The 27,001-nt window shown below is 43.5% G+C and overlaps 1 long non-coding RNA gene across 2 annotated transcripts; it reads left to right on the top strand.

Annotated features, from left to right (window-relative positions):
- The first annotated feature begins 2,985 nt into the window (after positions 1-2,985).
- Positions 2,986-25,702, top strand: LOC115892764. 2 transcript variants are annotated; one of them, XR_004052663.1, is made up of 3 exons: positions 2,986-3,169; positions 12,450-12,560; positions 25,563-25,702. It is a non-coding gene; the product is annotated as an uncharacterized LOC115892764 (long non-coding RNA). The 2 variants fall into 2 exon arrangements; XR_004052664.1 differs by lacking the exon at positions 25,563-25,702 and adding an exon at positions 19,423-19,445.
- Positions 25,703-27,001: the final 1,299 nt, after the last annotated feature.

Raw genomic sequence — 27,001 nt, forward strand, 5'->3', positions numbered from 1 at the left:
GAGGGCTGGCTTCATGGTGCAGTCTGTGTCTGCAGCCAGCAGTGCAGTGGCTCCGAGGCGAGGCGGCCAGACAAGCTCACTCCCTGCCAGCCTGGCCCCACTTGCCCTGCACTCTGTGCACTGCCCCGCCCTGCCCTGCCCTGCCCTTCCTCACCTAGTCCCCTTTCAAAGTCCACAAGTGCTTGCATGGACAAGCAGGGCCCAACCTGCCCCATTAGCACATTCCTGGCCAGCAGGCCTGGGACACAGAGCAGGGGCCCGGACCTTGGCCCTGGAGCCCTGTGGGAGGTTGAGGAGGCCAGAGCCTCCAGCTGCAGGACATTTGGCAGGCGATGAGCCGGATGTCCAGAAGCCAAAGCTCAGACCCTGGGTCCCACCCCCACCCTGCATGCAGGGCGTGCCAGGCAGGGCTGCAGCAGAGGATGGGATGCACAGGGTGGGTAAGGCACTGCCGTTTTAGCTCCAGGCAGGATTCCAGCCTCTGTGGCCCTGACATTGACCTCCATCTCTAGCCCTCATCTTCCTGCAGGAAGGAGGTACTCCCAACTCATCCTCTAGGGGATGCAGGAGCTGTTTGGGTCAGACACAGGCTGAGCCCTGGGGCTGAGGCAGCTCTGCAGGGGACCCCTCTGGAGGGAGGAAGGAGGGAGGGGAGAGGAGGTACTCAAGTCCAGCTGGGGGCCCAGAAGGGAGACAGGGCCCATCCCTGGGCTCCAGAGATGCCACCATCCTGGGGAGCCTTGGCTCTCCCAGTCACACCTAATCCTGCCACTCAGAGTTTGCATAATCTAATCAATCTGCTCCTCTTCTTGAGCAGATGAAGAAACTGAAGCTCAGATGTGGACAGGCAAGGTCAAGCCAGGCCCATGGTGGCTTTTGGGAGCCCCTGTAGCCAGGGTGGGTGGTAAGGACTGTGGCCTGGGACTTGTCACTTGGTCCCTGCCACCTGGGCTGGATATCCAGACAGGTGGGTGTTCCTCTCCCAGCTGCAGCTTCTCAAGGTGTCCAAAAGGGACTCTTGCCACACTTTCAGGGAGTCAGAGCTGGCCCCAGGGCATGAGCTTAGGCCATCTGGTCTGGGATCTGCCCCAGCACTTGGGGCCAGGCCAGTCCATTGTTCCCTGGCCTGTTCTCTCTCTCTTACCTGGGTGGTGCCTGCTGGGAGCCACAGGGTGTTGGCAGCCACCTGTGGCTCCAGAGACGTGACCCCTACTGAAGGTGTTAGAGGCGTGCGCTGGGGGACTTGGCTCCTGAGTCCCCACACACAGCTGGGGGGAAGCCACACCCACATTTGATGTCTTCCCACCTCCCAAAGACATTTGGTGAGAGGCTCCTAAGACCTTCAGCTTCCCAGGGACTGTTTCCAGAGGGGAGAAAGTCCCTTAACCCACAACGGCGCTCAGGGCACCTCTGCAGGTGAGTGTCCTGTGAGTGGACACTGAGGTGCTGAGCCAGGGAGAGCCTGTCTCCTGATCCCAGGCTGATGAGGGCACTCATCCCAGGCCCAGGGCTGAGGTTGCTCCCTACAGCACTGGGTGCAGGGAAGGGCCTGAGGTGTCCGTCCTCCTGTAGGTGAGGCTCCGGGGAAGGGTGCTAGGGGGTCGACTGAGACGGTTCCTGGGAACTGGAGGAGGGAGAGCTGCTGCTTCTTGTTTCTTCCCTTTCTGCACATGTCTGGAGATGATGGAAGTGCGGTAGGGGCTAGGTGTGCAGTCTGGGAAGCTCCTTACCCCAGGCCCTGTAGGGAGGAGGCGTCAGCTGAGTAACTGCGGCCAGCTGGCTCATCTCAGCCCTCCAAAGGCAGGTTCAGCCAGAACCATCTAGGGCCACCAAGCCTCTGGTTCCACAAAGGCAGTGCCCAGCCCTTTATGCCTTCCTTCCTGGGTGGTGGGCATGTCCAGCCCATGAAGGGCACAGGGCAGTGAGGAGGGTTCCCATCTCCATCCTGGACAGAGAGCCTGCTCCTTAGGAGGTCCCAGGGGCCAGGAGGGACCCTCTGGTACTGGGAGGGGAAGAAGGTGGTGAAGGGTGGGTTTGGGCCCCTGGAATCTGTGCATTCCCAAGACAGATGGGCCTGGAGCCTTCAGGGGCGGGGCCAGCTCTAGGGACTTGTTTAATGCTCTGTGGGGCTGCCTTAAAATCCTCAATCATTTTTGATCAGGCATGGTGGCTCACGCCTGTAATCCCAGCACTTTCGGAGGCCAAGGTGGGTGGATCACTTGAGGTCAGGAGTTCGAGACCAGCCTGGCCAACATGGTGAAACTCTATCTCTACTAAAAATACAAAAATTAGCTGGGCGTGGTGGCGTTTGCCTGTGGTCTCAGCTACTCAGGAGGCTGAGGCAGGAGAATCGCTTGAACCCAGGAGGTGGAGCTTGCAGTGAGCTGAGATCGTGCCACTGCACTCCAGCCTGGGAGACAGAGTGAGACTCCGTCTAAAAGAAGAAAAAAAAATTCCTTAATCATTTTTGAACAAGGGGCTCCATATTTGCTTCTTGCACTGAGCCCCACAGCCATTATCTGACTGGCCCTGTTAGGGCGACGGTGATGGGACGAAGTGCCCTCCCTGCCGGCCCCATCCCCCCTTTCCCTCCCTGACAGCCCCCGCCTCCCAGCCTCTCAGCAGCCCCAGCCCTGCTTGCCCTCCCACCACACAACCTCCCACCCAGGAGATTGAGGCTGCAGTGAACCGTGATTGCACCAGGGTACTTCATCCTGGGCAACAGAGTGAGACCCTGCCCAAAGAGAAAATAAGAACTTCACAGGGGGAGGTCCACATGCATAGATTGAGGAGTTCCTGCTCCCTGGTGACGCACAACACGCCATTCTACCCTTCCTAGACAGACCTGGGCTGATGCGGACCATGAGGTGGATCATCCTGCACTGTGCACTGTGACTAGCAGGGGGCGCTGAAACCGCATTTTCTGCGCCACATGGGGCGCATGCGTGTTCTCACCGCAGAGGCTTCGTGGCGTGCGTGGCGTGGCGTCCATAATGGGAAGATGGAGAATGGCTCCCGTTCCTTCCGGACCCGCCTGAGGGCGCACTGCGGCGGCGTGGGGATGACTTGGAGACTCGTCTCGGGGAGGAAACCGCTCCTATCTGTGGCCCTGACTGCTTAGGCGGGAGCTGCGTGAGCTCAGCTTTTCCAGGGCACTTTTTTCTACACGGTGACTACAGAAGCTTGTTTCCTGGAACTTTCTCTTTATGCTCACCTTCTCACTAGTTTTCCTTTTTCTCTCATAGTATTTTAGTATTTATTTTACCATTAATTTTGTTCCCTGAGGACTTTTGAGGGTGGCAAGTGTAGCGGACTGTGGTATTTTGGGGGTTTGAGGACTTTTTCTGAGGGAACCTGTCCTATATAGATAGAGAGGAAAGCCCCAGGAGGAAGGGGAAGCCCGGCCCAGGTGGGAGTTGGGACCAGGCCTGGGTGTTTGGCTGCCTCCTGGCCAGGCGTCAGACGGAGGAAAAAAGATCCCAGCGGCCTCCAGGATTTGATGGATTTTTAAATTTGCCTTCCTGCCATCGGGACACATCAGGACTCTTTCACTCCCACCAATCCCCCACCCCCAAAGAAGCCTGTGTCCTCTCCTGTCCATCCGGACACGACCACCTGACCGGGAGAACGGACACCCGGCTGCGAGCCTGACGGGGACTTGCCCATGATGACGGTGATGCTGAGGACCTGGTTCTCTCCATGCTGCTCAGTGTTATGTCCGCTGTGCAGAAATGTCTGTGCTGAGTCCCTGCCCACTTTGGTGTTGATGATCTCGTTGTTGTTATTGCTGTTGAGCACTGTGAAGGCATTGCATATTTTTTGTAACAATCCCTTAGGAGATACATGCTTCCCCGAAACTTTCTCCCCATTTGTAGGATTCTTTTTCATTTGGTTTATTGTTTTCTTTCTGTACAGAAGCTTTCCAGTTGGATGTAGCCCCACCTGGTTGTTTTTGCTTTTGTTACCTGTGATTCACTTTCCCAATTTAAAAAATAAATATATTCACAAGCCGTTCAATTCTTGACTAGGTTTTACCCTCTGCTTTCTTTTTTTTTCCGTTTTTTCTTTTCCCGTTTCCAAACTGTGAGCCTAGATGTAAGTTGCCCCAAAACTAAGTGCTCCACCAGCTCCCCCACCCCCTTTTTTCTTACAGACGTTTAATGATGATGATGTATAATTTCAGGTCTTGTGTTTAGGTCTTCAATCCATTTCGAGTTGATTTTTGTGTATTCTATACCAGAAGGGTCTTATTTCGTTCTTTTTCTTATAAACATCAGTTTTCTCGAAACCATTTAATGAAGAAAATCTCCTATGCCTATTGAGACTTTGTGATCTCTGATACTGTTTTCATTTGCTTTGGAGGTATACCCAGTAGTGGGATTGCTGGATCATATGGTAGTTGCATTTTCAGTTTTTTTGAGGAATCTATAATTTTTTTTTTCCTTTTTTTTTTTGAGACGGTCTCCCTCTGTCATCCAGGCTGGAGTACAGTGGCGTGATCTTGTCTCACTGCAAAGTCTGCCTCCTGGGTTCAAGCGAGTTTCCTGCCTCAGCTTCCCGAGTAGCTGGGACTACAGGCACATGCCACCACGCTTGGCTAATTTTTTGTATTTTTAGTAGAGACGGCGTTTCACTGTGTTAACGAGGATGGTCTCGATCTCCTGACCTGGTGGTCTGCCTGCCTCAGCCTCCCAAAGTCCTGGGACTACAGACGTGAGCCACCACGCTTGGCCTACAACTTTTTTCCATAGTGTATATCCTAATTTATCTTTACAGCAATAGTGTATAAGATTTCCCCTTTATCCAAATCCACACCAGCATTCTTTTTAAGATATTTTCAGTAACATGTATTCCAGTACATGTGGGGTGGTATCTGAGTGTGGTTTTGGAGTACATTCTTCTCTGATGAATAATAATGTTGAGGACCTTTTCTCTTACGTTTTTGTGCATTTTATGTTGTTTTTGCAGTGATGTGTATTCAGGTTTTTTGCCCAGTTTTAGTTTGGATACATATTTTTTTAATGCTATTTGATATATTTTTTTCTGTGTACATGTTTAATAACAGCCAGTTATGACTTTTATGGTTCCCTCCTATTTTCTCACAATCTTTTTCTTTTTTTGAGACCGGTCACTCTCACCCAAGCTGGAGCACAGTGGCACATCACAAGCCCATGTAGATTAGAATATTGGCTACCTACAGCTTTGCAATGCAATTTGATAACAGTAATTGTGAGTCTTCCAACTTAGTTTGTATTTCTCAGGATTCCTTAAATGTTCAGGGCTGTTTGTGGTTCCATGTTAACATTAGCGTTGTGTATTTACACTTGATTTTTCTTTTTTTTTTTGAACAGATTGTTGCTTTGTCATCAGGCTGGAGTGCAGTGGCGTGATCTTGGCTTACTGCCACCTCCATCTCCGGGGTTCAAGCGATTCCCCTGCCTCAGCCTCCTGAGTAACTGGGACTACAGGAGTGCACCACCAGGGCTGGCTAATTTTTTTTTTTTTGTATTTTAGTAGAGATGGTGTTTCATCATGTTGGGCAGGACGGTCTAGATCTCCTGACCTTGTGATCCACCCACCTCAGCCTCCAAAAGTGCTGGAATTACAGGCATGAGCCACGGTGCCTGCCCACTTCTTTTTTTGAGACAGAGTCTCCCTCTGTCGCTAGGCTAGAGTGCAGTGGGGTGATCTCAGCTCACTGCCACCTCCGCCTCCCGGGTTCAAGCAATTATCTGGCCTGAGTCTGTTGAGTAGCTGAGATTACAGGTATGCACAACCATGCCCAGCTAATTTTTGTATTTTTACTAGAGACGGTTTCACTGTGTTGGCCAGGCTGGCCTCGAACTCCTAACCTTGTGAGCCACCATGCCTGGTCTAGAATGCCTAGGATACCTTCTCTTTGGGTTCATTTGTTCTCTCCTGTGCACAGGCTCTAATGTTGTACTTAGTCTCTCTTGTTTATATTTGCATTTGTTGGCAGTGATTTCAGTATCCGATCCAAAAAAAGAGATTGTTAGGCCATTTTATTGTCTACAAGTATTTATCCCCTCATTTTTCCTTCTCTGTTTCTTTTATCTTTTTGCAACCTGTGTGCATAGGGTCAAGTTTCCCCTGAATATATGCTTATCCCATGTTTTCTCCTTGGAGTGTTTTGCTTTCAGGATTGAATTTAACTTTTATTTTTCATAGATTTTTGTGTATTGGGCAACATAGGGGTGCTAGTTCAATCTCGTGCACATGACTACCCAGTTTTCTCAACTGTTGTGCCTTTGGTGTGCTTTTGAAAAATGTCTGCCCTAAATGTAATTTTGGGTTGATTACTTGGCTCCCTCATTTTGTCCATTCGGTTGTCTTTCTATGTTTATGCCAGTCAGTGATTGCTTGGATGACTGTAGGTTTTGTTTTATCTATCATCCATGTATCTACCTATCTGTCTGTAATATATCCTAATCCTATTTTTTGTTTGTTTTTTTGAGACACGTTATCGCTCTATCACCCAGGCTGGAGTTCAGTGCTGCAATCTTGGCTTATTGCAGCCTTGACCTCTGGGGCTCAAGTCTTCCCTCATCAACTTCCCAAGTAGCTGGGACTATAGGTGCACACCACCATGCCCCACTAATTTTTTTGTGCTTTTTGTAGAGGTAGGTTTTGCCATGTTGCCCGTACTTCTCTCGAGCTCCCGGGCTCAAGTGATCTGCCTGCCTCAGCCTTCTAAAGTGCCATGATTACAGGCAGGAGCCACTGTGCCTGAGGCAACCCTGTTTTAAAAAATATATATAATTGACTTATTTTGATTAAATTGCAGGTTAGTTACATGTGGACATTTGATGACACGGAGGCTTGTGGCCTCTGACCCTGTCACCCAGGCAGTGAACAAAGTGCCAATGAGGTGGTTCTTCTGCCTGCACCCCCTTTCTGCCTCCTTTTTTCATCTGATAGTCCCCAGTGTCTATTGTTTCCATCTTTATGTTCGAATGTATTCACTGTTTAGCTCCCACTCATAAGTGAGAACATGGAGTATTTGGTTTTCTGTTCTTACCTTGGTTTGCTGAACATAATAATCCCCATGTCTATCCATGCTGCTTAGGACATGATTGTGTGTTCTTTTTATGGCTGCGTGGTATTTTATGGTGTGTATGCACCACATTAAAAAAAAAAAAAAGTCAAATGCGCTGTTGCTGGTCACCTAGGATGCTTCCACGTCTTTGTTCTCGTGAACGGCACAGCAATGAATGCAGGAGAACATGTGTCTTTTTGAAGAAGGATTTATTGTTTTTTGGGTAGATATCAAGTGTAGTGGCATTGCTGGGTCTGATGGTAGTTCTGTTTTAAGTTCTTTGAGAATCTCTAAACTGGTTTCCACAGTGTGAACTAGTTTTCATGTTGACCAAGAGTGTAGCAGCGTTCCCTTTCCTTTGCTGCCTCCCAGCACGTTGTTTTGACTTTGGAAAAATGGCCATTCTGACCAGCGTGAGATGGTATCTCATTGTGTTTGGGAGTTGCATTTCCCTGATGATTAGTGACATTGTGCATTTTTTCATGTCGATTGGTCACTTCAATGTCGTCGTCTTTTTTTTTAAATTTATTTTTATTGTTTTATTTTATGAGACAGTGTTTCACTTTGTTGCCTAGACTGGAGTGCAGTGGCGTGATCTTGGCTCACTGCAACCTCCGCCTCCCAGGTTCAAGCGATTCTCTTGCCTCAGCCTCCCAAGTACCTGGGATGACAGGCGTGTGCCAAGACGCCCAGCTAATTTTTGTATATTTGGTAGAGATGGGGTTTTACCATGTTGGCCAGGCTGGCCAAGGTCGAACTCTTGTCCTCAAGCTATGTGGCTGCCTCAGCCTCCAAAAGTGCTGAGATTGCAGGTGTGAGCCACCATGCTGAGCCTGTTTCCTTAAATTTCTTTACAAAAATTTACCCTATGGTAAAAGTGTACTACCAGAGAGTAGAATGAGACACTTTGGTCCATGCGTACATTGTGTAATGATGAAATCAGGGTGTTTAACATCTCTCTTGCCTCACAGAGTTATTATTCCTTTGAGGTGAAGACATTCAGGATCCTCTTTTCTAGCTTTTTTGAAAACTACACTCTAATAATGTTAAACCTAGTGACTCTGCTGCTGTGGAATAGAACTACAGGTTTCATTCCTTTCATGGAATATGTAACTTTGTTCCCATTTCCAATCCCTGACCATGCCCCACCTTTGAACCCTAAACTGTGGTAAGAACAGTTATGCTTACTAATTCTAAGAGATAAAGTTTTTTAGATTGCTCCTGAGTGAGTTGATGTGCATAGTTTATTTCTTCTCTTTTATTTTACTTACTTATTTATTTATTCAGAGATAGTGTCTGGCTCTGGTTGCCCAAGCTGGAGTTCAGTGGTGTGATCTTGGCTCACTGCATCCATGACCTCCTGCGGCTCAGGTGATTCTCCCACCTCAGCTTATCCAGTAGCTGGGACTTTTGAGAAATGTCTCTTCAGGTGCATTGCCCAGCTTTGGCTGGGTTACTTGGTTTTGCATGTTTCACTTCTTAGTAGCATTAGTTTCTCATGCATACGATGTAACAACCTCTTTCAGATAAATGATTCCTCATCATGCCCTCACTATATGAAGAATGCCTTCTCATTGTTGATTGGTTCATTGCTTCCTTTACCATGCCGTAGTTCTTAAGTTTTCTTTTTCACATGTTGAGTTTTCCTTTTGTTAGCAACGATTTTGGGTCAGGCCAGAAAAATCACAATTTTGATGCATTTCATTGATTTTGAGTGTATTTTCCATATATTTCCTACTTTTTGTTTTTGCAACCTATGAGCATAGATTAAGTTGCCCTGAACTTCCACTCACTCTGTGTTTTCCTGTAGAAATTTTATGCTTTTGGGTCTTGTGTTTAGGTTTTCATTTACTTCGAGTTGGTATTTGTGTATTGTGTAACATAAGAGTCCTGTTTCGTCCTTTTTCATGTGAATATCCAGTATTTTCAGGTTCATTAATTGAACAGACATCCCACTCCTCATTGCGTCTTCCACGCATTCTTTTGAAAAACAGGTGTTGACTCCATACAGGCATACGTTTAGATTCTGTTATGTCTGCATGGTTTCACTGTTACATCTCTACCATGGTCTTTGGATGAGTAGAACTTTTCCATGTAATTTGAAATGGAACAGTGTGAGGCCTCCAAATGAGGCTGTATTTCCTAGGATTGCTTTGCATATTTGGAGTCTATGGTAGTTCCATGTGAATTTTTAGTTGTGCGTAGCTACATTTCATGACAAGTTTGGTTCATACTGCATGTCCAGAGTTAGGGGTACAATGGGGACATTGTGGTTCTAGTGTACCTTACATAAGGATAAAGGATAAACTTGAGGTTTCCATGTTTTGTGAGTTTCCAGTTTTTTCAAAATCATTTGCAGAATGGACTAGCTATTTCCCAGTTTATTTGTTTGGGTTTTTTTTTTTTTTTTTTTTTTTTTTTTTTTTTTTTTTTGAGATGGAGTTTTGCTCTTCTGCCCAGGCTAGAGTGAGGTGGAAGTGGTATGATCTCAGCTCACTGCAACCTCCATCCCCAGGATCCAAGCAATTTTCCCACCTTAGCCCCCGAGTAGCTGGGATTATAGGCACACACCACCATGCTGGCTAATTTTTGTATTTTTATTTTATTAGAGACGGGGCTTCACCATGTTGACCAGACAGGTCTCAAACTCCTGACCTCAAGTCGTCAGCCTGCTGTGGCTTCCCAAAATGTTGGGATTACAGGCGTGAGCCACCATGCCCAGCCTTTTGAGAAATCTATTGACTGTAAGTACATTCAGATTTGTCTGTTGGCTGCCTGATATTGTCCAGTGGCATGTTTCCTATTTTATGCCAGTTCCTTGCTGCCTCAGTAAGTATAACTTTTCGATGTTGTTTGACATTGGGGAGCATGAGGCATTCAAGTGAGTTTCTATTTCTGGGAAGTGCTTTGGATTTTCCGGGGTCTTCCATGGTTCTCTGTGAATTTTGCCATTGTTCATTTATAGTTTTAAAATTGGGTTTGTCATACATGTCCAAAATTAGGGGGTACAGTGGGATTTTTTTTTACTTGCGTACTTTGAGGAAGGATGAAGTCAGGGTGTTTTGCATATCTATTCCCATGTCTAGTTTTTATTTGTTTGTGGTGTGAACTTTCAGTATTCCTCTCCTTTCTAGCTCTATTGAAAGAGATCCTACCATATTGTTACTTGTAGTCACCTTCCTATGGAGTAGATCACTAGCATTAATTCCTCCCCCGGAAGTGCAACTTGGTACTTATTACCAATGCCAGCCCATGCTCTCTCCTCCCCCCAGCATCTGATAACCACTATTGTACTTTCACTTTCCATTAGATAATTCTTTTTTAGTCTCCTCATGGGTGAGATGATGCAGTGTCTGTCTTTCTCTGCCTGGCTGATTCCACTAAATATAATGTCTTCCAGGTTTATCCGTGTTGCCACAAAGGATGTTATGTCATCGATGTTTGTTGATGGGATGTATTTTGTTGTGTCTGTATGCTGAAGTTCCTTCATCCCTTCATCAGTTGATGGACAGGTAGGTTGATTGCTTATCTTGGCTATTGTGTGTAATGCTTCGGTCAACCTGGATCAACCTGGGAAGGCAGCTATGGCTTCCTTCCATGCAGTGATTTCACTGTCCGTAAGTATATACCCACTGCTGGAATTGCCAGATGAAATGGTAGTTTTCTTTTTGATTGTTTGGGAAGCTCCAAGAGGTTTTTGTAGTGCCTATAGTAACAGTGATTTCTCCCAATAGTGCATGAGAGTATCTTTGTATGCACCTCCCTCTGGGGAATTTGTTTGAAATAATTGGTTTCTTTTTTTCAAATTAGAGTGAGTCTGTACCTGAGTGTGATTTTCAGTTACAGTTTAGAGACGACTAGTAATGTTGAGAACCATGTTTTTTATATGTTAGTGAATTGCACAATTTTTTTTTTTTTTTTTTTTTTTTTTTTTTTTTTGAGACGGAGTCTCGCTCTGTCACCCAGGCTGGAGTGCAGTGGCCGGATGTCAGCTCACTGCAAACCTCCGCCTCCCGGGCTCACGCCATTCTCCTGCCTCAGCCTCCCGAGTAGCTGGGACTACAGGCGCCCGCCATCTCGCCCGGCTAGTTTTTTGTAGTTTTTAGTAGAGACAGGGTTTCACTGTGTTAGCCAGGATGGTCTTGATCTCCTGACCTCGTGATACGCCCGTCTCGGCCTCCCAAAGTGCTGGGATTACAGGCTTGAGCCACCGCGCCTGGCCTACAATGTCTTTTCAGTGATGTCTGTTCAGGTTTGTTGTCCAGTTTTGGCTGGGTTCCTTGGTTTTGTTTTGTTCCTCAGTGGCGTGTTAGTTTCTTCTGAATGTCAGATAATCCCTTTCAGATACTTGATTCCTTGTAATGTCCTTTCTATCTGAAGAATGCCTTCTGAATGTTGGTTGGTGCATTGTTTTCTTTACTGTGCAGTATTTCTTCAGGGTTTTTTTTTTTTTTTTTTTTTTTTTTGCTGGTTGATTATTATTTTAGTTCACAGTGATTATTCTTGTAAGATATAGTCAATAATAAAAACAAGAATTTTTGACTTCTATTATTGGAAGTGTTTTGCTTCTGTTGTTTTTCTCACTATTTAACATTGATTCAGGTTTTTTGAAACTTAAGCTCACTCTGTCTTCCTGTAGGCATTTGATGCTTTGGGGTCATGTGTTTAGGTTTTAATTTGTGAGCCATGGCACCCAACCTCATTGCATCTTGTAGGCATTCTTTTGAGAAAAATGTGTTGACTGCATACAGGCGTACGTTTAGGTACTGTTATGTCCATAGGTGCATGGTTTCTTTTTATGCCACTGCCGTAGTCTTTGGGTAAGTAGAGCTTTTACCTGTAATTTGAAGATGAAGAGTGTGAGGCCTCCAAACTAGTTTGTATTTCCTAGGATTGCTTTGCATATTCAGGGTCTTTGGTGGTTCCATGTGAATTTTTAGCTGTGTATAGTTAACATTTTGTAAAATGTGTGGTTCATACCACATGTCCAGAATTAGCAGTGAAGTGGGACATTTTGATACTTGTATATCTTGCATAAGGATAGAATCAAGAAGTTTCTTGTGCCTGTGACCTTGTATAGGTCTTACATCTTTGAGGTGTGAATATCGGTATCTCCTTGGTAGCTATTTTGAGAAAGACACGACCATATTGTTATGCACAGTCTCCCTGCTGTGGAGTAGAATACCAGAATGTATTCTTCTCCTTTAACTCTCTGCATGCCTGTTGCCAATCCTTGCCTGTGTCCTCTCCTCCACCCAGCCTGTGGTGACCACTACTGTATTTCCACCTTCAGTGAGTAAAATTTTTCAGCTCCCACATGAGTGAGAACGTGCAGGGTTGATCTTTCTCTTTTCTCTGCCTTTCTGATTTGATTGAACATAATATCTTGCAGGTGCAACCATGTTGCGGGAAAGAGAAAATGCCCTGAATTTGGATGGCTGAAAATTATTCCATTGTGCCTGTGTCCTGAAGATTCTTCATCCCTTCATCTGCGGATGCACAGGTAGGTTGATTCCGTCTTTTGGCTATTGTCAGTAGTGTGTCAAGAAAGAGGAGAAGGAAGCTTTGTCTCCAGCATATGAATTTCATTTGCTTTCCATGGATAACCATGGGTGGGATGATGGCATTACATGTTAGGCACATGTTTAATTTGTTCAGGGACCTTCCAGTGTTTTTCCTAGATCGCATCCTAATTAAAGTTCCACCCAGTAGTGTGTAAGATTATCCCTTTCTTTGCCTTCTCACCAGCCTTTGCCTTATTTCAGTCTTTCTTTTTGGCAATATTCATATCAGTTGGATTGAGATGGTGCCTGAGTGTGGTTTTCATTTACATGTTTGAAATGAGTTGATCTCAAACAGTGATGTTGAGAAACCCATTCTTTTACCTGTTTTTATTTTTTTGTTTTGTGGAGACAGTTTCTCTCTTGTTGCCCGAGCTGAGTGCAATGGCACCATCTCAGCTCACTGCAACCTCCATCTCCTGTGTTCAAGTGATTCTCCCTCCTCAGCCTCCCGAGTAGCTGGGAGTAGAGGTGTGTGCCCCCATACCTGGGTAATTTTTGTATTTTTAGTAGAGATGGGGTTTTACCACGTTGGCCAGGCTAGTCTCGGATCCCTGACTTCAGGTGATCTGCCTTACTCAGCCTCTCAATGTACTTGGAATCCAGGCGTGAGCCCTTGCACCTGGCTCTTGTACCTGTTAACTCATTTCATGTGTACTTATCCAAAGTGACTACGCAGGTTTCCTGCCGAGTTTTTGTTGTGTTACTCAGGTTCCCTGCCCAATTTTTGTTGTTTTACTCAGGTTCCTTGCCCAGTTTTCATTGGTTGTGTGTGTTTTCATTGATAATAGTGTTAGTTTCTGGTAAATGTTCAATACAAACCTCCCTCTGATATGTGATTACTTACCAGTTTCTTCCAGTGTGTACTATGCCTGCTATTTCACTTGTTTTTTTTCCTTTCTATTCCAGTAAAGAAGCTCTTCATTTTTGGTCTGTTACATGTTTCTTTTGTCGGCAGTGGTTTTGTGTTTACTCAAGAGAAATACTAATTTCTGTTTCTTTCCCTTGGCAGTGAGTATATTTTTTTGATTTTCTTAATCGTCCTTTCTCTTAGCCACCTGTGATGATAGGTTCAGGTTTCACTAAGCTAATGCTCACCTTCAGTTTTCTCAAAGAAGTTTTAAGCTTGCAGGTCTTGTGTTTGTTTGTGGAAGTGATTTTGCATGGATTTCTGTGTGTCATGGAAAACAAGGTTTTATTTAATTCTTTTGTGTGTGGATTTCCCATTTCCTCAAAGCCATTGACAGAATGAACTAGTCGTTTCCCATTTTATTCGGGGTTCTTTTTAGAAGTCTGTCGACTATAAGTACATGTATTTTTGTTGCTTGGCTGCCTAATACTGTCCAATGGCGTATGTTTCTCTTTTTATGCCAGTTCCTTGAGCTTGAGTAAGTATAGCTCTTCAGTGTAATTTGACATCGAGGAGGGTGAAGCCTTCAAATGAGTTCCTATTTCTGGGAATTGCTTTGGATTTTCAGGGTCTTCCATGGTTCTATGAATTTTAGCATTGTTCATTTATAGTTTTAAAATTAAGTTTGTAATACATGTCCAAAATTAGGCAGTACAGCGGGTTATTTTCCTACATGTATATCCTTGAGGAATGATGAGATCTGCATGTTTTGCATGTCTATTCCCATGTCTAGTTTTCATTTGTTTGTAGTGTGAACCTTCAGTGTTCTGCTCCTTTCTAGCTCTATTGAAAAACAGGCTACCATATTGTTACTTGTAGTCACCCTCCTGTGGAGTAGATCACCAGCATTGGTTCCTGCCCTGGAAGTGCAACTTGGTACCCATTACCATTGCCTAGCCCATGCCCTCTCCTCCCCACAGCCTCTGATAACCACCACTGTACCTTCATTTCACTTAGATAATTCTTTTTTAGCTTCCACTTGGGTGAGATGATGCAGTGTTTGTCTTTCTCTGCATGGCTGATTCCATTGGACATAATGTCTTCCAGGTCCATCCGTGTTGCCGCAAATAATGTTATGTCATCAGTTTTTGTTCATGGGGTGCATTTCATTGTGTCTGTATGCCGATGCTACTTCATCTCTTCGTCAGTTGATGGATGGGTAGGTTGATTGCATATCTTGGCTATTGTGAGTAGTGCTTCATTCAACCTGGGAAGGCAGCTATGGCTTCCATATAGTAATTTCACTGTCCCTAAGTATTTTATATTTTTAGTAGAGACACAGTTTCACCATGCATGCACATACACACGGTTGGAATTGCTAGATGACGGTAGCTAGCTTTGTGATTGTTTGGGAAGCTCCGAGAGGTTTTGTAGTGCCTATGGTAACAGTGATTTCTCCCAACAGTGTATAAGAGTATCTGTGTATGCAGCTCCCCCCCGGGTATTTGTTTGAAATAATTGGTTTCTTTTTTTTGTTTGTTTGAATTAGAGTGAGTTTGTATCTGAGTGTGATTTTCATTTACAGTTTAGAGATGATTAGCAATGTTGGGAACCATCTCTTTTTTTTTTTTTACCTGTTAGTGAATTGCATATTGTCTCTTCAGTAATGTCTGTTCAGGTTTGTTGCCCAGTTTTGGCTGGGTTACTTCGTTTTGGGTGTTTTGTTTCTCAGTGGGGTGTTCGTTTCTTCCAAATGTCAGATAAGAACTGCTTTTAGATGCAGGATTTGTTGTAATGTAATGTCCTTTCTGTTTGAAGAATGTCTTCGGAGTGTTGGTTGGTGCGTTGTTTTCCTTACTGTGCAGAATTTCTTCAGGTTTTTTGTGTCTTTATTTCTTGATTATTATTTTAGTTAGTGGTAATTTTTTTTTTTTATTTTTCCTTTTTTTGGGGGGAGTTTGGCTCTGTTGCCCAGGCTGGAGTGGGGTGGCGCAATCTTGGCTCACTGCAACCTCCACCTTCCGGGTTCAAGCGATTCTTTGTCTCAGCTTCCTGAGTAGCTGGGACTACAGGTGTGCGCCACCACTCCTGGCTAATTTTTGTATTTTTAGTAGAGACACAGTTTCACCATGCTCCTGACCTCAAGTGATCTGCCCACCTTGGCCTCCCGAGGTGCTGGAATTACAGGTGTAAGCCACCGTCCCCAGTCAGCAGTGATTATTTTTGTAAGGTAAGGTCAATAACAAAAAACTAGAATTTTTGACTTCTATTATTGGAAGTGGTTTTTTTTTCTGTTTTTATGTTTTCCTATTGTTTTCTTTTACAACCTGCCAGCTTAGATTCAGGTTTTCCAAAACGTAAGCTCACTCTGTGTTTTCCTGTAGCAGTTTTACGCTTTTGGGTCTTGTGTTTAAGGTTTAATGTATTTTGAGTTTATATTTGTGTATTCTCCCAGTCTTTAGGATGCCTTTTTTTGTTTGTTTCATTGTTTTCCTTTCCCTGTAGAAGTTGTAAAGTATCCCTAATCTCGCATGGTTATAGTTTCATATGTTAGCAGTGATTTTTGTGTTCAACACCCCACTTCTACAAAACACACACAAACATGCACACACACAGCCAAGCCTTGCATTGTCTGTGGGTGTAGTTTCCCTACCTTTTTTTTTTTTTCGTATTTTTAGTAGAGACATGGTTTCACCGTGTTAGCCAGGATGGTCTCGATCTCTTGTCCTCGTGATCTGCCCGCTTCGGCCTCCCAAAGTGCTGGGATTACAGGCATGAGCCACTGCGCCCAGCCCTTTTTTTTTTTTTTTTGAGATGAAGTTGCGCTCTTGTCTCCCAGGCTGGAGTGCAATGGCACAATCTCGGCTCACTGCAACCTCTGCCTCCTGGGTTCAAGCGATTCTCCTGCCTCAGCCTCCCAAGTATCTGGGATTCCAGGCAGCTGCTACCATGCCTGGCTGATTTTTGTACTTTTAGTAGAGATGGGGTTTCACCATATTGGCCAGGCTGGTCTCAAACTCCTGACCTCAGGTGATCCGCCTGCCTCGGCCTCCCAAAGTACTGGGAGTACAGGCCTGAGCCACCTCGCCTGGCCACTTTTTTTTTTTATTTTTTTAAATGTTATGAGGCTTTTTTACCTTTTGCAGCATGTGTGCATAGACACAGGTTTCCTAAAATATATGTCCACTCTATGTTTTCTTATAGGATCTTTACAGTTTCAAGATTGAGTTTAGGTCTTTAATTCATTTTGTGTTGATTTAGTGTATTGTGAAATGTAGGGGTCCTATTTCAGTGTTTTGCCTGTGGATAAAATCATTGATTGAACCAGACTCTCCCTTTCCCACTGTATCTGTTTGGGGTTTTGGAAAATGTGTTCCCTACATATCATGTTGGATTGAGTATCTGGCTATCTCATTCTGTCCCTTAGGTCCTCGTTCTGTGTTTGTGACAGTCATGGATTGTTTGGATAACTGCAGATGCTATTTTCACTTATTATTTTCTTTGCTTCTAACCTTGGATTTTTCTTTTCTTTTCTTTCTTTCTTTTTTTTTTTTTTTTTTTTTTTTTTTTGAGACAGAGTCTCGCTCTGTGGCCTAGGCTGGAGTGCAGTGGTGCGATCTTGGCTCACTGCCCCCTGTGCCTCCCGGGTTCAAGCGATTCTCTTTCCTCAGCCTCCTAAGTAGCTGGGACTACAGGCACCTGCCACCACACCAGGCTAGTTTTTGTATTTTTAGTAGAGATGAGGTTTCACCATATTGGCCAGGGTGCTTGTGAACTCTTGACCTTGTGATCTGCCCATCTTGGCCTCCCAAAGTGCTGGGATTAGAGGCATGAGCCACAGTGCCCTAACCTTGGATTTTTCTTTTAATGCTTTCTACTCTCATTATTATAGTTTAAAGCGTACATAATCAAGTTAGTTACATCTGTTGATTGCATGACGCTGAGTCTTGGGGTGCCAGCAACCCCATAACATAGGCAGTGAGCAGAGGGTTCACAGGGTGGGTCTTCAGCACACGCTCCCCCTCCCTAGTTTTTTTTATTGGTCTAGTGGTCATTCCAGGTGTCTGTTGTTCTCTTCTTTATATTTAAGTCCATTCAAAGTTTAGCTCCCGCTTACAAGTGAGAACATGTGGCATTTGGTTTTCTATTTGGGCCTTAGTTCACTTATGACGATGGCCTGCAGTTTCCATCTTCTGGGCTCAGGTGATCTTCCCACCTCAGCCTCCAGATTAGATAGGACTACAGGTGCCCACCACCACATCCAGCTAATTTTTTTATTATTGTAGAGATGGGATTTCATCATTTTGCCCAGGCTGGTCTCGAATTCTGGACTCAAGCCATCCACCTGCCTTGGCCTCCCAAAGTGCTAGAATTACAGGTGTGAGCCACTGTGCCGGCCTCTCATCCACTGTTGATGGTTAGGTTGATTCCATGTCTTTGACATTGTGAATAACACTGCCATGAACATACGAGTGCCTGTGTCTTTCAGATAGAAGGATTGATTTTCCTTTCGGTAGATGCACAGGAGTGGGCTTACTGGGTGAGATTGTAGTTCTGTTTTCAGCTCTTTGAGAAATCCCCGATCTACTTTCAACGGTGTCTGTACTAGTTTTTATCCCCCGCGAAAGTGTACCAGCGTTTCCTTTCCTCGACTGCCTCGCCAGCGTGTGTTCTTTCCCTGCGTGGTCCTCACCATTGTGACCTGCGTGGGATGGCATCTCGTCATGCTTTTGATTGGAAGCTCTCTGGTAATGAGTGAGTTTGAGCATATTTTCCTATTTGTTGGTTGCTTGTTGACTTTTGAGAAGTGTGTGTTCACATCCCTGGCCCGTTTATTAATGGGATATTCTTTTTCTGTTTATTCCTCTGGTTGACTTGTTGAAGGGCCTTGTAGATTCTGCATATTAGACGTTGGTCAGATGCACAGTTTGGGAATGTGTTCTCCCATTCTGTACGCTGTCTGTTTACTCTGTAGGTAGTCTCTCTTGCTGTGCGGCAGCTCTTTCAGGTGTTAAGTCTGACTTGTCAATTTTTATTTTTGTTGCTGTTGCTTTTCAGGACTTAGCCATGTAAATGCTTTGCCAAAGCCTATGTGGAAAAGGATATTTTACAAGTTTTCTTATAAGATTTTAATAGTTTGAGTTTTTACATTTAAATCTTTAATTCATCTTGAGTTCCTCTTTGTGTCTGGTGTGAGGTAGGGGCCCAGTGTTATTCTTCTGCACATGGCTAGCTGCTTATTTCAGCATCATTGATTGAATAGGGTGTCCTTCTCCTTTTGCTTACATGTGTGGATTCTGTGTTAGATCAGATAGTTTTCATTGTGTGGTTTTACTTCTTGGTCCTCCCTTGTGTTCCACTGCTCTGTGTGGAAGTGGGTCCCTAGCTTTTCCCTGAAGTTTGAAATCAGGGAGTGATGTATCTGACATAGCCTGGATGTCTCAGGATTGCTGAGGATGAAACTCAGGGTACTTCATGGTCCCAAATAAATATTAGCAGCGCGTATTTCTATTTCTTTCAACACATGTGTCGTATAGTAAAGGAACAATACAATGAGAGAGAATAAAGTGGGGCGTTTTGGTCCATGCATACATTGTGGAATGATGAAATCAGGGTACTTAGTGTTTCTGTTACCTTTTCCTATTGTTAATTCCTTTATGGTGAGAACCTTCAGTATTCTCCTGTCAAGCTGCTTTGAAAGTGATGTGCCGATACTGTTAACCCTAATCACCCTGCAGTGGAATAGAACAACATAATTTTCCTCCTCTCATTTATGTGTAACTTGTACCCTTTTACAATCCCTGCTCATTCCCCTCTTTTCCCCCAATCCCTGGAAACCAATATTGTGCTCGCCAGGCCTTTGAGATAGAGTTTCTCAGATTCTGCATGTGTGAGATGACTCAAGGTTTATTTCTCTCCCCCTCACTTATTTAATTTACCGTCACGTTCTCCAGGTGCAACCGTGTGGTTCCCCACGATAAGCTTTCATTGTGCTTTTCTGTGTGAAGAGTATCCCAGTGTGTACATGTGGAACAGCTTCTTTCTCCCTTCGTCTGTGGATAAGCAGATAGATTGATGCTTACACTGGCTCTTGGGAACAGTGCTGGAATCCACATGGGTGGGTAGATCTATCTTTGGTGTCCTGATTTCAATGGCTTTGAGTGTGTTCCTAGTAGTAGAATTGCTGGTTGAAGTGGTAGTTGGAGTCTTTTAAGGTTTGGAGGAACCTCCAAGTGGTTTCTGTAGCGTGTGTACTACTTTACTTTCTCACGAACTGTGGAGAAGAGTGTCTCTTTCTCTCTCGTAACACACACCAGCATTTGCCTTTCTTTCAATGTTCTTTTGTCTTTTTTTTTGTTACAAAAAATGAGATGGTGTCTAAGTGTGGTTTTGATACACATTTTGCTTGTGGTTAGTGATGTTTGCCAAGTTATTGTGAACTTGTTTCAATGTGACGTGTAAGACTGGGCAAAGGACCTGAAGACCTGAGATGGATGCACAGGTAAAAGATTCTGAATCAACATTACTGATCCTCATGAGAAGTCAATGAAAACCACACTCAGATGTCATCTCACTCTGGTGACAATGAATGTTACCAAAATGAGATAGCAGTTTCATTGCGGTAGAGTATGTGTGTATAACCAGTGGGTGCAAGGGACATTTTGATCTATGTAAATGTAGCATCATAATGAAGTCGCAGTGTCTGGCACCTCTGTGAGCTCCAGCCTTATGATTTCTCTGTGGAGAGAATATTCACAACTGACCTTTGTAGCTGTTTTGAAAATTTTGGTTTTCTGTTCTTGCCTTTTGTTCATAATGGCCTACAGCTCTGTCCAGGTTTCTGGTAAGGGCATGGATTTGTTTTTTATGGCTGTGTAGTGTTCCGTAGTGTGTATGTACCACATTTCCTTTCTCTGATCCACTGCTGATGGGCACCAAGGCTGATTCCATGTCTTTACCATTGTGAGTAGTGCTGCCGTGAACGTACAAGTGCATGCGTGTTTTGGATGGAAGGATTTTCCTTCGGGTGGATCCTCAGGAGTGGGGTTGCAGTGTTTGGTGGTAGTTCTCTGTTAGGTTCTTTGAAAAATGTCCACACTGCTCTCCAGGGGGTCTGAACTACTAGTTTGCATTTCCTCCAATAGTGGACCTGCATTTCTTTGCTCATCTGCCCCACCAGCCTCTGTTGTTGTGGACCGTGTGTCATAATTGCCATTCTGACCAGTGTGAGATGGTATCTCAGTATGTTTCTGATTTGCATTTCTCTGATGATCAGTGAGATCGAGCATGTTTTTATTCTCATTGGTTACTGGTACACCTTCTTTTAGTGTGTGTTCATGTCCCTTGCCCATTTATAAGTTTTTTTTTTTTTTCTGATTTTATTTGTTTAAGCTCTTTACGGTAAATCCTGTATATTAGATGTTTGTCAGATGTGTAGTTGGGGAGTATGTTCCCTCATTCTATAGGCTGTGTGCTGACTCTGTGGTTGTTTCTTGTGCAGCAGCTCTTTTGAGTATTAGGTCCCACTGATCAGTAATTGCTTTTGTTGCCATTGCTTTTGGGGACTCGACATATAAATGCTTTGCCAAAGCCTCTGTCAAGAAGGGTATTTGCTAGATTCTCGTGCAGGATTTTTTCATTTCAGGTCTTGCATTTTTATGTGTTTATATATTTATTTAGAGACCGAGTCTCGCTCTGTCATACAGGCTGGAATGCAATGGAACGATCTCGGCTCACTGCCCCCTTCCGGGTTCAAGTGATTCTTCTGCCTCAGTCTCCTGAGTAGCTGGGCGTACAGGCACGCGCCACCATGCCCAGCTAACTATTGTTTTTTTTGTTAGAGATGGGGTTTCACCATGTCAGCCAAGCTGGTCTTGAACTCCCGACTTCAAGTCATCTGCGCGCTTTGACTCCCAAAGTGCTTGGATTCCAGGCATGAACCGCCGCGCCCAGCCCAGGGTTTTGCCTTTCAATCTTTGATTCATTTTGAGTTGCTTTCTGTACATGGTGAAACATAGGGGCCCAGTGTTACTTCTTCTGCATCTAGCTGACCACTTACCTCAGCACCACTTACTGATAGGGAGTCCTTTCTCTTATTTTTGTTGATTTTTTTCAAGTGTCAGATGGTTTCAGGTGTGCAGGTTTATATCTAGGTCTTCTAATCTGTTCCACTGTTCTATGGAACTGGATCCCCAGCTTTTCAGTGAAAATGCCAAGCGACTACATTGTCTATGGGTGTTTCCTTATTTTAACGTATTTTAAATACCTTTAGCAGCCTACGTCCATGGATTTCTTTTCTAAAATACATGCGCACTCTATGTTTTCTTGTAGGAGTTTTGTGGTTTCAGAAATGAGTTTTAGGTCTTTAATGTATTTTGTATTGATTTTTGTGTTGCTTGACATAGGGCTCCTATTTCAGTGTTTTGTATGTGAATATTCAGTTTGCTCAAAATCATCTATGGAACAGGTTCTCTTTTGCCCATTGCGTCTTTTTGGTGTCCTTTTGAAAAATGTGTTCACTATATGTAAATTGGGGTTGAGTATTTGGTTTACTCCTTCTGTCCACTTTCTTAGTTGATGCCAATAAAATACTGTTTGCATAATTATAAAAGTTTGTATTTTTCATTCATGTTTTTAGCTTCTAATTTTGTATTTTTTAAACATAATTTCTATGTTTATTATAGACTAAAGGGTACAAAGGCAGATTAGTTACTGCCTTTGGTGTATTGCATGACACTGAGACTTGGAATCCAAGCAACCTTATCATGCAGACAGTGGGTGGACCTACCAGGTAGGTCTTTAGCCCATATCTCGTCCCTTCTTCCTTTTTCATCTGATAGTCACTAGTGTCTGTTATTTTCACTTTTATGGTAGGGTGTATTCCATGTTAGCTCCACCTTAGAAGTGAGAACATGTGGGATTTGGTGTTCTGTGTTTTCCTTATTTCTCTTTAGATAATGGCCTCCAGCTCCTTTCATGTTGCTGCCAAGGACATGATTTCCTTGTTTTTTTTTTAATGGCTGCCTAGTTTTTTGTGGTATTTTCTTGTTCTGATCCACTGTTGATGGGTACCTAGGTTGATTTCACGTGTTTGCCATTGTAAATAGTGCCGTCATGACCATTTGTGTGCATGTGTACTTTGGACAGAAGGATTTATTTTCCTTTGTGTATACCCCAGTGGTGGGATTGCTGAGTCAGATGGTAATTCTGGTTTAAGTTCTTTGAGCAATCTCCAGAGTGCTTTCCATGGTGTCTGAACTACTTTTCATTTTCACCAAAAGTGGACCAGTGTCCCCTTTCTCTGCTGTCTTGCCAGTGTCCTTTTTTGTTTTTAACTCTGTAATCGCCATTCTGACCAGCATGAGATGATATCCATTGTGCTTTTGATTTATATTTCTCTGACAATTAGGTTGAGCATGTTTTCACTTTTGTTGGTTGCTTGTACTTCATCTTTCGAGAAGTGTGTGTTTATATCCATTGCCTATTTATTAATTGAATATTTGGGGAGTTTTGCTAATTGATTTGTGTAAGGTCTTTAAGGTAGATTCTGGATATTAGACCTTGGTCAGGTGCATAGTTAGGGAACATTTTCTCTCATCCTGTATGTCGTCTGTCTACTCTGTGGGTAATTTCTTGTGTTGTGTGGTGGCTCTTTAGTGTATTAGGTCCCACATGTCGATTATTGCTGTTGTTGCAGTGTCATGTGGGGTCTTAGGCATATAAATGCTTTGTCAAAGCTGATGTCGAGAAGGGTATTTCCTAGGGTCTCTTGTAGAATTTTTGTACTTTGAGGTCTTCCATTTACATCTTTCATCTGAGTGAACTTTGGTACATGGTGAGAAGTAGAGGCCTAATGTTACTTACTGTTCTGCATATGGCTCACCAGTTATCCCCAAGACTGTTGAAAAGGGAGTTCTTTCCCCATTACTTATCATTGTGTATTTCATCCAGACTCAGGTGGTATGAGGTGTGTGAGTTTACTTCAGGTTCTCTGTTCTCTTCCACTCATCCATGTGAAATCAGGTCCCTAGAGTTTGAGTGAAATTTCACATCAGGGAGTGTGATGCATCCAATGTAGTTTGGATTTCTCAGAATTTCTTTGGAAATGCCCTGCATGAACTTCAGTTCATATGAACTTCAGCATTGTTTCTTTCTATGTCCTTAAAAACAATTTGTCCTGTAGTAAAAGTATACGATTAAAGAGTAGAGTGGGACATTTTGATCCACGCATATATACCTTGTGTAATGATGAAAGCAAGGCATTGACTGTCTCTGTTACCTTGTGTAGTTATTATTTATTAGTTCCCTGTGGTTGCAATATTCAGAATCCTTCTTTTCAGCCTTTTTTTGGAAAATATGGTAGGATACTGTTAAGTCTAGACACCCTGCTGTGGAGTGGAACAGCTGAATTTATTCCTGTCATCTGAGTGTAACATTGTATCCATTTCCCAGTTCCTGCCCCAGCTCCCCAACCCACAGCCTCTCTTTCACCACTGTGGAACTTTCTATATCTAGGAGATAAGGTCATTTAGAGAGAAAGTTGATCTCATTCTCACATGCATGAAATCATGCCGCGTTTGTCTTTCTCTTCCTGGCTCATTTCATTGAAAGTCATGTCCTCCAGGTTTTCTGTACGTTGCTTGCGGATGACATGGTTTCATGAATTTCTCTGGCCGAAGAGGATGCCATTGTGTACTGCAGTTTTCTTTATCCCTTATCTGTGCATGAACAGGTAGGTTGATTGGATACCTTCGCTATTGTGCATAGTGCTTCAGTCACCATAAGAAGGCTGATATCTCTTCAACATAACAGATTCCATGTGCTTTCTGTGTATAACCAGTGGTGGGATTGCTAGGTGAACAGGTATTTGTAAAATGTTTAAGACACCTTGAACTGTTTCGCTTCGTGTGTATAGTAATGCACATTCCCACCAATAGTGTATAAAAATCTCTTTTTCTGCATTTCTACATTGGCCACTGCCTGTGAATGTATGGGGTTTTTTTGTTGTTTTTGTTAAGTTTCATTCTAATTAGAGTGAGAGGTATCTGAGTGTGGTTTGCACTTAGACATTTGTGTGAGGATTAGTGAAGTTGAGCAACTTCTCTGTGACCTGTCAATTTCGTGATTACTTTTCAGATGTGCCTGTTCAGGTTCTTTGCCCAGTTTTAGCTTGGATATTAGGTTTTGTTCATTTTCCGAGTTAGAGTAGTGTTAGTGTCTCGTACATGTTAGATTGCAACCCCTTTCACAGATATGATTCTGCTGAACTTTCTTTTAATCTGTAGGATGCCTTCTTTTATTATCATTATTATTATTATACTTTATGTTCTAGGGTACATGTGCAGGTTTGTTACATATGTATACATGTGCCATGTTGATGTGCTGCACCCATTAACTCATCATTTACATTAGGTATATCTCTTAATGTTATCCCTCCCCGCTCCCCCGAACCCACCACAGGCCCCAGTGTGCGATGTTTCCCTTCCTGTGTCCAAGTGTTCTCATTGTTCAATTCCCACCTATGAGTGAGAACATGCGGTGTTTGGTTTTCTGTTCTTGCGTTAGTTTGCTGAGAATGATGGTTTCCACCTGCATCCTACAAAGGACATGAACTCATCAGGATGCCTTCTTTCATGGTTCGTTGTTTCTCTTTCCCATGCGGAAGCTCTAAAATGATGTCTAGTCCCATGTGTTTGTGTTCACATTTGCTAGCAGTGATTTTTGTGTCCCATCCAAAAAGAACAAAGAATAAGAAAGAAAAGGTATTGCCAAATCAATTGCATGGCCTAAGGGTTTGTTGCCATAGATAATTTTTGCTTTTGTTTTCTTTCTTTTTTGCAAACTGCATGCATAGACACAAGTTTTGCTGAAATACAAACTCCCACTTATAGGAGCTTTGCGGCTCCAGGACTGGATATAGGTGTATATTTTGTGTTGATCTGGGGGTATTACATGTTTCAGACCCTGAAACGTTGACTTCTTTGGCTTGTTTTTGTCTGATATACCACAATGGGGGTTGTGTTCAAATTAAGCTGTGGGACATCCTTTAGATACTGGGCTCAAACAGTTCTCTCCTTCCTTGATGTTCACTTAGGGGAGAGGTGTCAGACAGTCTGGGAAGATCCACAGTGGAAAAAGTTTATCTGTATTTCGTGGAGACGGATGGTCAGCTCCCTTCTGCCCAGGACTTCTGGAAAAGGCCAGCCCTACCACTTGCTTAAATACCTCCCATCTCCAGCCTTCAGTAAATATTTAAGTGCTTCATGTAAGTATTTACAACTTCTAAAAAGCAGAGTAACCCAGTGGGAACTTGAATTACCTAGAATTTAAGTTTGAGAGTAGCTGGTCAGTAAAACAAGTGTGTAGAGATTGGGGGACCATACTATGGTTTTAGTAGGGTTTTTTTTGTTTTGTTTTGTTTTTGTTTGTTTTCCTAAACAGAGTTACACAATAATTAATTTGAATAAAGAAGGACAAGATTAAATGGTTGGTGTGTAACGCGAATGCTGTTCCATGACTTGTTCAGCCATAGCCTCAATTTGACATGCTAGACTATGAATCCTAAAGACTGGTATACGGTTACTGCACTGGAGTTACTGTTCTCATTCTAACACTATAGAACATTTTGAATAGTGTTTTAAAATTTTATTTTTTTTTTTTTTTTTTTTTTATTTTTTAATTTTTTTAATCTTTTTTTTATTATTATTATACTTTAAGTTCTAGGGTACATGTGCATAACGTGCAGGTTTGTTACATATGTATACTTGTGCCATGTTGGTTTGCTGCACCCATCAACTCGTCAGCACCCATCAATTCGTCATTTATATCAGGTATAACTCCCAATGCAATCCCTCCCCCCTCCCCCCTCCCCATGATAGGCCCCAGTGTGTGATGTTCCCCTTCCCGAGTCCAAGTGATCTCATTGTTCAGTTCCCATCTATGAGTGAGAACAGGCGGTGTTTGGTTTTCTGTTCTTGTGATAGTTTGCTAAGAATGATGGTTTCCAGCTGCATCCATGTCCCTACAAAGGACACAAACTCATTCTTTTTTATGGCTGCATAATATTCCATGGTGTATATGTGCCACATTTTCTTAATCCAGTCTGTCACAGATGGACATTTGGGTTGATTCCAAGTCTTGCTATTGTGAATAGTGCCGCAATAAACATACCTGTGCATGTGTCTTTATAGCAGCATGATTTATAATCCTTTGGGTATATACCCAGTAGTGGGATGGCTGGGTCATATGGTACATCTAGTTCTAGATCCTTGAGGAATCACCATACTGTTTTCTATAATGGTTGAACTAGTTTATAATCCCACCAACAGTGTAAAAGTGTTCCTATTTCTCCACATCCTCTCCAGCACCTGTTGTTTCCTGACTTTTAATGATTGCCATTCTAACTGGTGTGAGATGGTATCTCATTGTGGTTTTGATTTGCATTTCTCTGATGGCCAGTGATGATGAGCATTTTTTCATGTGTCTGTTGGCTGTATGAATGTCTTCTTTTGAGAAATGTCTGTTCATATCCTT

This window comes from Rhinopithecus roxellana, chromosome 13 (assembly GCF_007565055.1).
Source record: "Rhinopithecus roxellana isolate Shanxi Qingling chromosome 13, ASM756505v1, whole genome shotgun sequence".
NCBI classification, from domain to species: Eukaryota; Metazoa; Chordata; class Mammalia; order Primates; family Cercopithecidae; genus Rhinopithecus; species Rhinopithecus roxellana.